Source organism: Octopus bimaculoides, chromosome 4 (assembly GCF_001194135.2).
Source record: "Octopus bimaculoides isolate UCB-OBI-ISO-001 chromosome 4, ASM119413v2, whole genome shotgun sequence".
Taxonomy (NCBI): domain Eukaryota; kingdom Metazoa; phylum Mollusca; class Cephalopoda; order Octopoda; family Octopodidae; genus Octopus; species Octopus bimaculoides.
In genome coordinates this window covers 132,372,830-132,385,452 of record NC_068984.1, presented here as the reverse complement: position 1 = coordinate 132,385,452, position 12,623 = coordinate 132,372,830, and the positions used below count along the sequence as shown (strand labels likewise).

The window sequence follows — 12,623 nt, the reverse complement described above, 5'->3', positions numbered from 1 at the left end:
ATATATATATATATATAAATTCAAATTTACAGAAACCAAAAGATGAAGACAAGTGCAGGAACAACAGGTATATTAGTTTAACACTTGAGAAGAATGGAAATGTCTTTACATTACGAGCCTATGCTCTTCAACAGAAAGGATTAAGAAAAAAAAAATGGAGAGAGAATGAAAAACAACGGAGAGAGAAAAAATTGTGCAGAGTTCAAAAGTCCAACATAATGAGGTGCAGGCATGGCTGTGTGGTATGAAATCTGCTTCCCAACCACATGGTTCCGGGTTCAGTCCCACTGTGTAGCACTTTGGGCAAGTGTCTCCTACTATAGCCATCGGTGAACCAAAACCTTGTGAGTGGATTTGGTAGACGGAAATTGAAAGAAGCCCATCATATATGTGTGTGTGTATCTTTGTGTTGTCCTCCACCCCCCACCGCTTAACATCTGGTGTTGGTGTGTTTATGTCCTTGTACTTTAGCCCTTCAGTCAAAGAGGCCAATAGAATAAACACCAAGCTTTAAAAAAATATATTAATTACTGGGGTTGATTCATTCAACTGAAAATTCTTCAAGGTGGCACCCCAGCATGGCCATAGTCTAATGATAAACAAATAAAGGATAAAAGACATAAAGCCACAATGTAATTCCACAATAAAATTTTGCCTTTATGTTATTTCTAGATTTCACCCAAAATTATATTTGTTTAGCTTTAAGTTTAAATTTCACTCGAGAGATGCCGGGGATAAAGATCTATCATTGATTTTGTATCCGGTTCTCCATTCATTCTTTCATCAAACAGGAACTTCCTCAAAAATTTTCTCTTATCTTTGTTAAGAATGCCACCCTCTAGTTAGGATATCATTTCTGAAACAGATTGTATTTCTTGTTATTTTTACACTATTTTAGGTCATTGTCATTCATTTTTCTTTCTGCTGCTGTAATGACTGAGTAGCGAGAGTATCAGGCTGTGTACACAGAGGTCAGGATTCTAATCTGCTTTAAGTATTTTGTTTTGTTTTAGGGCACACGAGAAACCCTTACTTCACCCAGCTGTAAAGAATAGTTACCATATCAGGCATGGCTGTGTGGTTAAGAAGCTTTCTTTGCAACCATATGGTTTCAAGTTCAGTCCCACTACATAGCGCCTAGAGTGTTTTTTTTACTAAAGCCTTGAGCTGACCAGTGCCTCATGGTAGATGAAAGTGTGGAAGCCTGCTCTGTGTGTGTGTAAATCTTTGTGTGTTTGTCTCATCACTGTTTGACCACCAGTGTTGGTTCATTTGCACCCCCCAAACTTAGTGGTTTGGCAAAAGATACCAACAGATATAAATTAGGTTATTTTAATGCATATTACATTTTGCATTGAATTGGAAGATACAATTTTACTGACTGATTTCTGCTATCTTATAATTGCTTCTGGATCCAGATCAACATCTAGACACACACACACACACAAGCACACACACTGCGTATGTCCGACTTCAATATAAGGCTTCTACATCCTCCATGGACTATTTTACCTGGATACCACTAAAGCCATTATGAAACTTGGAAAAAAAAAGTACATTTAAAACTATATACACATTTCTGTGAAACCACACACACACAACATTTCAAAGACTAAGCTTTGTCTTCAGGCTATGAAATAATATTCAACCCTTATCAGCTGCTGACTTTTTTACAATGCACACAAAGACCTACACTAAAGTACTATCTGGGAACAGTACTACTGTTAAGCACACACACACATATATATCCAAAATAAGGCCACCCAACTGATTGATAAAAAACTCACCACGTATTACAAAACTCTAACCCACAGATACACGATTCTCTGCCGCTTCTATTACTACTGTGATGACTTTTGCTTCTCTAGATCAGCAAGCTGTTTGCCACCTTCAAGCAAACCTACTTGATCCATCTGCCTCTACTCCCACATATTCCATCTAGCCTAATACAACCAACACTGCCCTTTTGGCTGTATTCTTTCTCCCACAAACCAAACCCTCAGCAGTTTAACCCCATAAACAGTTAAGCTGAACATTAACCCATATCAACCTGCCGGTATGTAACCACTCACACAGGCTGAGTGACCCGTCTTCTTCCCACTAAACAATTTTAAAATGTGTATGCATACACTCATGTACACAAACAGATGTGAACAAACAAAGCATGCTTATAATTCTATATGCAAAGAACCCCTTCCAAACACACTTGTGGGAAACACAGAATATACTGCATATATATATCCTTAACGGTCAACCGTTCAGCCAGCTCCTTCAATACTACACCCCAACTCAGTTGAAGGGTCTTTGTCTTGTGAGTTACATGAATTCACAAAGAATCTTGCAAACCAGATCCGATATATATATATATATATATATATAACCCATGCCAGCATGGAAAACAGGCACTAAATGATGATATATATATATGTGTGTGTGTGTGTGTGTGTGTGTGTGTGTGTGTGTGTGTGTGTGTGCATGTGTATATATATATATATATATATATATATATATACAGAGGGAGAGAGTCTTACAGGTAAATGACAGAGTCACTGCCTCTATTGAAAAACAACTGCTGCACAACTACACCCTAACTGTCCATAATCACTATTAAAGAGCATCAAATGCAACCAACCATAACATTGAACAGTGTAAACACAAAACAGGCAGACAAAAGATAAAAGCACCAAGTATTATGAATGTGACATCTTCCAGGACACAGAAGACATTAAGGACACAGAAGACATTAAGAAAACAGTACGATACACAAATGCACTGTAAGCATTCAGAGAGACCCCATTTTTCCAACAAATACGTAATACCAATAAAAAAATAGATTAAGGCCACTATCTCAAATCACAAAATAATGTACTTGACATTATCACAGGCTGTACAAGACAACAACTGTAGTCAACCTACAAAATAGAAACCAAAATTAAAGACCAAGGTGGACAAGAACAATGGATGTTGCAGCAGCAAGTACAACTCCTAGCACATGCTGGGTTATCACTCCACCAATACTCAGAACATTACTATGACGCTCTCTTAAAACTATTGCTCAAAGTTCTCGACAAACACAAAAATAGCAACAACATTAAGAACCTCCTCAATAGCCTGACCAAACAGGGAAATTTCTTTATTGTCAATAAACTCGTTAGAAATAACAGCTACATCTTACCCAAACTATACAATATTTACTTTGAAAATAGGGAAGGACATACTACATAATATAGTTCTAGGTACTATACTTCTAAAATGAAGATGGTCCTGACTGGACTAACAATGATAGGTTTACTTGATTAAAACCAGCCTGGGGATCAACTTTATTAGTTCTAAATATTGATTCAGGACGTACAATCACTAGATGTAAGAGCAGAAAACTGCATGTCTTTCCCACTCTGGTGCTAGAATTAGGAGCCTAAAATCAAAACCAGGTGTCTTCGAAAAGGGACGGATCGATTAGATAATGTATACTGACATGATTCTATAAAAGAAGGTTATGTCTGAACTACCATTGAACATTGGTCAGCTCAATCAGGACTAAGAAACAACAATGGCTTCACATAAACAAGATAGATAGTGAAGAGAATACAACACATACCAACTGCCACACCATAGCCATAAAACACTGAGTATCCTTTGGAGTATGGCATGTGGTCCTCAATTAACTAGTAGCCGGGATCTGTGAATAGTAATCAGGATCTGCAAATAGTAGCCAGGATCTGCAAATAGTACCAAGGGTTTGCAAATAGTACCCAGGATTTGCAAATAGAACCCAGGATTTGCAAATAGAACCCAGGATTTGCACATAGTACCCAGAATTTGCACATAGTACCCAGAATTTGCACATAGTACCCAGAATTTGCACATAGTACCCAGGATCTGCAAATAATACCCAGGATCTGCAAATAATACCCAGTTATTTTACTGACTGCTTAAATTCCATATATCTTCTCAATTTGGGCAACTCAACAGTAGGTGCAGACACAACTGTGTGGCTCAGTCCAACTGCGTGACACCTCGGGAAAATATTTTCTACTTTCACCCTGGGCCAACCAATTCTTTGTGAAGGAATTTAGTAGATGTAAACTGTGTGGAAGCCCATCATATGTATGTGTGTGTCTTTGTGATTGTACCCCCACCACTGCTTGACATTTGGTGTTGGTTTGTTTATGTTCTCATAACCTAGCAGTTCAGTAAAAGACACCAGTCAAATGAGTACCAGATTTTAAAAAATGAGTACTGGGCTCAATTTGTTAGACTGAATACTTCATGGTGGTATCCCAGCATGGCCACAGTCCAAAAACTGAAACAAATAAAAAAAAAATAAAAGAATAGTAGTACCACCATTACTAACATCACCATGATGACCACCACCACCATCACTACAGATTTTTTTTTTACAGGTGGTGTGAAACAAGATTTCTGAAAAATCCAGGTGAAACTAGTTATTAACTTGGCATCCACTGCTGAACCTTGCACAGAAAAACAGAAGCCAGGTCTCACATCAAGTATCAGGCTGTGAAAGTGATACTAATTACACCAGACAGAGCAAGGCTGGCTAACGTGTGTGTGTGTGTGTGTGTGTGTGTGTGTGGAAACATATACCACATCTATGGGAGATTCTATGAGATAGCCAGTGATATCAGCAGGATAACTATTCAGACTAGTGAAGTCATCATGTCTGGGAATGTAAGTAGTTCTGTGACTAGTGGCTGCTACTGACAGTCTTTAGTTTCTACTCCATTGCCTGCTGGCATTAAATAGGGCAGCTGCTGCCCCGTTTCATACATACATCACTATGGCTACTGAGTTGGTTGGTACAACAATACACTGGTTGACTGGTTCATCTTCAGCTGCTAGCATTGTATTGTGAGGTATTATACAGGTTACATTAATATGGCCACTGCACTATTAGACACTGTACTGACATCCTATGAACAGCAGCAGCTGTTGTGTAGATATATACTCCTGACACCAACAGCTACTGCACAGATATACTCCCAACAACTGCAGCTACAGTACAGATATACTCCCCCAAAACAGTAGATTGTATACAATCACACTATTTTATATTTGATTTTAACTGAAATGAATCTGGTGTACAACTTTTACATGAGCAAAGCTAAAACTATGAAGAGAAAAAGTTTGTATCAGGATTTACACTAAATTAGGAGTGCAATTTAAGAATGATTAAATATGGTACTCCCAACGATAGTAGCGACTGCATAGACATACTCCTGACAACAGCAACTACTGTACATATACACTTCTATAGTACAGACATACTCCAGCCACAGCTACCGTACAGATATACTCCTAACGAGAGAAGCCACTGTAACTGATATAATTCAGAACAAAGGAATTCTACACTCTATACCAAAACAATTTCTACACATTTGCTGTTCTGGTGTGATATGACAGATACAAATATTACACTACTCACATAATGAGAAAGAAAGAATCACTATATAGATATCATATGAGATACATATAATATATTTTATAGACAACAACAATATATTGTGGAAAAATATATATGTACCACAGATATATAGAAATTAAAACACTTGACCAAATGATACTACTATCTACAATAATGTTCTATATCACAATATTGAACAGTGCACATTGCCATTTTACAGACAAATATGATTACACAGAAAAGATAAATTCAATAAAACATGTTATAACTATTATAACTTTATATAAAATACACAACATGTCTAATCTGCTTATAATAATCACAATTCTTTTTTTAATGAAAAGGCACATTAGATAGTGTGAGATGCAATGTTTTAGAAAGGGAAATTCATTGGTGGAATGGTTTTGATTATAAATCTGGTGTATTAGGGCTAACCAGGTATCAGACACAGGCAACTACTATAACATAATACAGGAACTAAGTAATCAAATAACAGAATAATCATAACACCAAGCCCTTACCTACCATTTAGCTAAAAATAACTCCAGCTCCCTTCTCTAACTGAAAATGTAATACTATTCTCACTGATGAACAGTCAGAAGGGGGCAGAAAATGTACCCAGTTTCTATATAAAGAATGAAAGAATGTCCCCTGCTCCCACTCCCTCAGTCTCTTCTAGATGGAAAAAAAATGCCATTTTATCTCCTGCCCTTGCACAATATCAGAAATTATATCAGAAATCAATGAAAGAATTATTTTAGCGAGTAGAAAATGGTTTTTGCATTACTTCTAAAAATAAAATGGTAAGAAGAAATTTAGAAAAGGTAAATTTCCTTGTTGCAGCTGATAGATGAGCTTTGCAAGTTTTGCTTTCTTTTTTTTTCTTTCATAATAATAAATAATGAAAGCAGGACAGTGTCCATAATCAATGCAGGCCTTTCCTAGATTGGTAAGATAGAAATTTAGTTTCAACATCTGAAGGATGATGTGTGCAGGAAGAACGTGGGTGGGGAGGAAATTCTAGAGGGTTGCAATTACAGGGAGTAAAAACTGGGTGAAGTGTGACACAGTAGGGGTTTGGGAAATGGAGACCTGGTTGTGTAGAGAAGATACTGTAAACAACAGCTAAAGTTTCTATCAAATCATTCTCTGCAGTGTTGAAATTACATATTCTATGTTCTAATTTTTAGGACAATAATAAACACATACAAAGTAGCTTCTAAAAGACAGTTCTAACCTGCAAAACACAAGCAAAGAAAATTAACTAATGGAGAAAATTCTATGTAACCTTCCATCTATAGAAACTAATTTTTCCAGACAAACTCTCTAGTATTGTGTGTGTGCATGTGATGTATTCAAAGCTGGGACTTCAATATTATCACTAGACTGGGTTTTCTCCATTCCTGTCACATTCTTCATTTTGACTTCATGGGGTTATTTTCATTTCTAATTGTATTAAGGCTGGACACCTACCTTGCTATGCTGAACAAGGTGGCACTCAAGTGACTGGTGATTTATAAAACAGTTGTTGGCACTCCGTCGCTTACGACGTCGAGGGTTCCAGTTGATCCGATCGACAGAACAGCCTGCTCATGAAATTAACGTGCAAGTGGCTGAGCACTCCACAGACACGTGTACCCTTAACGTAGTTCTCGGGGATATTCAGCGTGACACAGTGTGACCCTTTGAATTACAGGCACAAGAGAAACAGGAAGTAAGAGTGAGAGAAAGTTGTGGGGAAAGAGTACAGCAGGGTTCGCCACCATCCCCTGCCGGAGCCTCGTGGAGCTTTTAGGTGTTTCCGTTCAATAAACACTCACAACATCTGGTCTGGGAATCGAAACCGCGATCCTATGACCGCGAGCCCGCTGCCCTAACCACTGGGCCATTGCGCCTCAACTTATAAAACAGTACATTTAAAATAATAGACACAATTCATACATTACATTTCAGAAGATACATGATTTAATCAATAATTCTACCAGCTACCAATGGGTCTGGTTGGTTGCTCTTTTCTATTTTATGTTAAGTGCTTATAATGTCTAATATCCCATCAATACACATTAACTTACACAACTCATGCAAATATATATAAGCTATATGCACAAACACTTTGTCACCTTCTTTTCAGCCTGCTCAAATAATATCACAATATTCCAATGGTGGGAATCAATTCCAAACACTAGAGGCACAAAGTATGTCTATCCTTACATCGATTTCATAGAGTGAAGTTTGACTAGAATTCTTCTCTAAGCTAATAACTTAGTAATGTGTTCTGTAAATCTTCAAAATGATTTTCTTATATAACTTAACCACAAGAAGAGGATAGGTGCTTATAATCTCTCCAAGGCTATCAAGATTGATGTGACTAATGCCTAACCAGACCTTCTGCTGATCAATGTTTGTAAAAATCCATAGATAGGGAAGAAACATGATCCAAATGCTTGTAATATTTTCTCTGAAAGGCACTTAAATACTAGACAGTGAAGCAGAATATCAGAAGTACTACCCGTTTCTATAATTGCCAAAACAATCCCATCTCTCGCATGCTTTAAGATGCCAGACACTGGTGCTCATACATCAGTCAGCAGGTCAAGACCTACAGACAAATAAATACATGCATTACACAAGTAATAAATTTAGAGAAGAAAATTTGGTTGATCATATAGCTGATTTTTAAGTTTAACCCAGCCCATCCCAGTGGTTGAGGTCAAAAATTCAGCAGAAGTCATGGAATGGACAAGATAAAATATCTCAAATGTCATGGAATCTGAACTGTTAATCATTTCCTCGATACAGATGCAGTTGCCAAGTAAAAGATAACAGCCTGTATTAAATATTGGTACATGGGGGTAAATGTAACCTAACATTGAAGGAAGGTTATGTGGTCAGATCTCAAAGACCTGTAGCAAACAAGCAGTAATTCTAGATGCAAAGAAGATTGGATGATGATGATGATGATGCCATTCACTAAATAGTCTAACACAAATCAAACAAACTCATTAATCATATTATCAGCTGGCAATAGTTTTGTGTTTATACATATATATCATTTTCATGTCTACTTTCCGTGCTTGCATGGGTCAAATGGAGTTTGAGGCAGATTTTCCACAGCTAGATGCTTTTCCTGTAGCCAACATTTCCCTGTTTCCAAGCAAGGTAATGTTTCCCCATGGCCAGACATATTCTCAAAGAATATCAAAAATGAATGATACTGTTTGTATGACAATGGCATTCATTTACAACTATTACATGGTGTCAAGACAAGGAGACAGCAAAATGTATACACTCACTCCCCCCCACACACACAAACAGGCTTCTCTCAGTTTCCCTCAACTAAATCCACTTACAAGGCTTCAGCGAGACTGAATCCAGAACCATGTAGTTAGGAAGCAAACTTCTTACCATGTAGCTTATCTTTTACTTGTCTCAGTCATTTGACGGTAGCCATGTTGGGGTACTGCCTTGAATTTTTAGTCAAATGCATCAACTCTAGTACTTCTTTTCTTTTTAAGCCTGGTACTTAGTCTACCAGTCTCTTTTGCCCAACCTCTAAGTTACAAGGATGCAAACACACCAACACTGGTAGTCAAGCGACGATGGGGGAACAAACAGACAGAAACAGACACACACACACACATATATATATATATATATATATATATATATATATATATATATATATATATATATATAACAGGTTTCTTTCAGTTTCTGTCTACCAAATCCACTCACAAGACTTTAGTTGGCCAGAGGCCACAGTAAGGCACTTGCCCAAGGTGCCACGCAGTAGAACTGAACCTATAACCATGTAAGCTTCTTACCACACAGCCATGCCTGCGCCTCCACACAGCTATATAATTAGTTTTATAAAGTAGAACTCCAAGAAGTTTGTTTACAGAAGATGTGAGTCTATGTCCCAAGAGCAGCCTTCTTTTTCCTATCCCAAAAGCCTTTTAACCCACTATGTACATGCTGTTATTTATGGCTTTTTCTACTTTTGAGATCCACTGTTAAAATTGAATTATTCTATGTCTCTTGGAGTTTCTAAATTCTAATGACAGCTGGATGGATGGCTAGACAGACAGATAGGCAGGCAAAGATGGCAGACATAGAAACAAATAGGCATACAGAGAGAGAGACAGACAGACAGACAGATGTGTGAGAGAGAAAGATGAAAAAACAAAAGCTAGTTCCACTTGTTTAAATCAAACAAGTTTAGCAGGAAAATAGCATTAACAGTAGCATTTTGACTTCTGCAGAAGACTCCAAACTGATGAAGGAGTATTTTTACATGTGTATCTGATTTACGATGTCTCCTACCTGAGTGAGGCTCCAATGAGTCATAGCATGCTAACGGCTCAACAGAATGGTATAATGTATATTGTAGAAACAACAGTAAACGAAGAAGATGCCAGAAATATGTTTTGGAAATCTTTGATGAAACTGGAGAAGAGTTATGATGATGATGATGAGGAGGAGGAGGAATGATGACGACAACATGATTATCATCATCATAATCCATCGTATTCATTTTCTTTGCTAAGCTGGAAAGGTTTACACTTGTAATTCCTTCCCACCTGTCTTTCTCAGCGCACACTCGCACAGATGCTACACCCACAATTACTTCAAACACCATTATACTTCGCTCACTTTAAATACTATCAATTGTTGATCATCACCAGAAACCAAAGCAAGCCTATGTTGCATGAGCTGCAAGAAATAGCAACCAAATCCATCTCAAATCTTACACTCTACCCACTTGAAGAAAAAAAAGTAGGGGTTAAGCAACAATAACAACCAGTAAGATACAAAGCTATTTTCTTTTATATGAATAACAATGTACAGGAATTAGTATATATTAACATTAATTTAAATTATATTATCGCTGGTGATTATTTCATAAATGCCTGAGAACGATAGGGAGATATATTCTAGTAGGATATTCAAAATTAAAATGAAGAAGTACTGAATTTTAAATTCTAAAAGAATCAAGGTCAATGATTGCTAGGTAAAATGCTTCACAGCATTTCACCCCTCTTCAGGCTCTGAGTTCAAATTCCACCAAGATTGACTGTCTTTCATGGCATTGTTATTATTATTATTAATAGCTGGTAGAATCATTAGCATACCAGGCAAAATGCTTAATGGCATTTTGTCTGTCCTTACATTCTGAATTCAAATGCCGAGGTTAACATTGCCTTTCTTCCTTTCAGAGTCAACAAAATTAAGTACCAGCTGAGTATTGGGGCTGGTGCAATCAACTTACCCACTCCCACTGAAATTGTTGGCCTTGTACCAAAACTTGGAACCATTATTATTATTGTTTTTTTTGTTATTATTATTATTATTAATGATGATGATGGCAACTTACATTGGCACAATGCCACAAATTTTAGGGAAAATGTGTAGCTAATTATGTTGCCCTCTTCCCAACTCCAGTACTTAACCGTACTTATTTTATCAGCCCAGGAAAGATGAAAGGCACAGCTAACCCAGACAGAATTTGAACTCTGAAGACAAAGTGCTGTTACTAACTAAATACCATGAAAAAACTTGTCTGATGTGCTAGGAATTCTACTAAGTATAATAATAATAATAATAATAATAATAGTAATTGCAGCATAAGCAAGAAACCAAATATTGTAAGTCAAAGAGATAGAAAGCTATGATGTTAAAGCCTTTGTCAAGAGCATGAGGCTCTAGGGAGAGAACAAAAACAGTTTTAATAGTAGAATACAAACCCTCGATCCCAGAACTAGGTTTTATGTGTATTCCTCATAAATATCTAAAATGCTTTTTTCTTTTATGTTGAACTGTGTAACAACTGACTTTTTGTTCATGTTTTCAATCATGGACCACCTAATGTGAGAGGTTTTACTTTACAGTTAACACTGCTCAGTTGACCCTCCTTCACAATAGCTTTTTCTTTTTTTTTGGTGAAACCTTCTGCAACATCAGTTTAACGATAAAGAATGGAAGACGCTGGAGTTTGCTTTAGTTCTCATGGAGTTAACTAGTTGAAACATGCACCTATTCTTGAGTGGGACATCAGTCAGTCACAGCATGGAAATCCCATTCTTTCTCTTAAGTTCTGGTACTTGTGGCACCTAATTACAATTTGGAACTGTCATTCAGGAGCTCACTTTGCACAACCATGTAGATTCAGGTTCAAACCCACTGTGTTGCACCTTGGGATAGTGTCTTCTACTACAGGCCTGGGCTGACTAATACCTTAGAAGTGGATTTGGTAGAAGGGAACTATGTGCAAGCCTGTTATGTGTGTGTGTGTGTGTGTTTTTTGTGTTTATCCCCCCTCACATATACTGCTTGACAACTGATGTTGGTTTGCTTACATCTCCACAGCTTAGCAATTTGGCAAAAGGGATTGATAGAATGGGTACCAGACTTGAAAATAGGTATCGGGTTTGATTTGTTCGATTAAATTCTTCATGGTAATGCTCTGTCATGGCAGTAGTCCAATGACTGAAACAAGTAAGAAAAAATAAAAGGGACTGTGGCCAAGGTTTAAGTTTATTTGATCAAAGTGATGAAACACAAATCAGATCTTTTTTGCCATTCGATAACCATCTTGATGACTTCCTAATCAACAGTAGCAGCATTCTCAGTTTTCAGTTGAATCTAAAATGCTTCATTCTGTTGGTCTTTGTTCTTGCTACATTGTCCTGGCCAGGACACACAGAAACATTCTGAAAAACTGGGAAACATCTAACTCCATTTTGTATCGTTTCTACAAGCCTCAGCACTTTCTCTAAGAATGATTATATTTCAGGTCTTTGAGTTTTAAAGTATGATCTATCAGATTTCTGTCAGAACAAAGACCAGATCAGTGACCTGCAAAATGGACTAAATAAAATAATTATCATTACTACTTAAAAAATATCTTCCCATAAGCCAACAAAAGAATTTCTATATGTAATGAGTCAATTTGCTAGAAATAGTAGCCAAATATCCTTCAAATCACACCTTAGCATTTACAAAAGAAAAGACAGATAATGCAGTCCTAGACACTGTGTCTGCGAAAAGAATGGGATGATCAAAACTGGAATAGCTTTGATTTATAGGTCTACTTCAATAGGGATGACATGAGGCAAAAAAAAAAACAATGACCATGACAAATGTATCGTTTTTTTTGTGTTTTTTTTTTCTTTTTTAAACTAACCATTTCATTTAGATTGTT

At 36.9% G+C, this 12,623-nt stretch overlaps 1 protein-coding gene across 1 annotated transcript in view; it reads right to left on the bottom strand.

The window, feature by feature from the left end:
• Positions 1 to 12,623, bottom strand: part of LOC106875366 (uncharacterized) — a 113,697-nt gene that overhangs the window by 27,109 nt on the left and 73,965 nt on the right. The window lies entirely within an intron of this gene.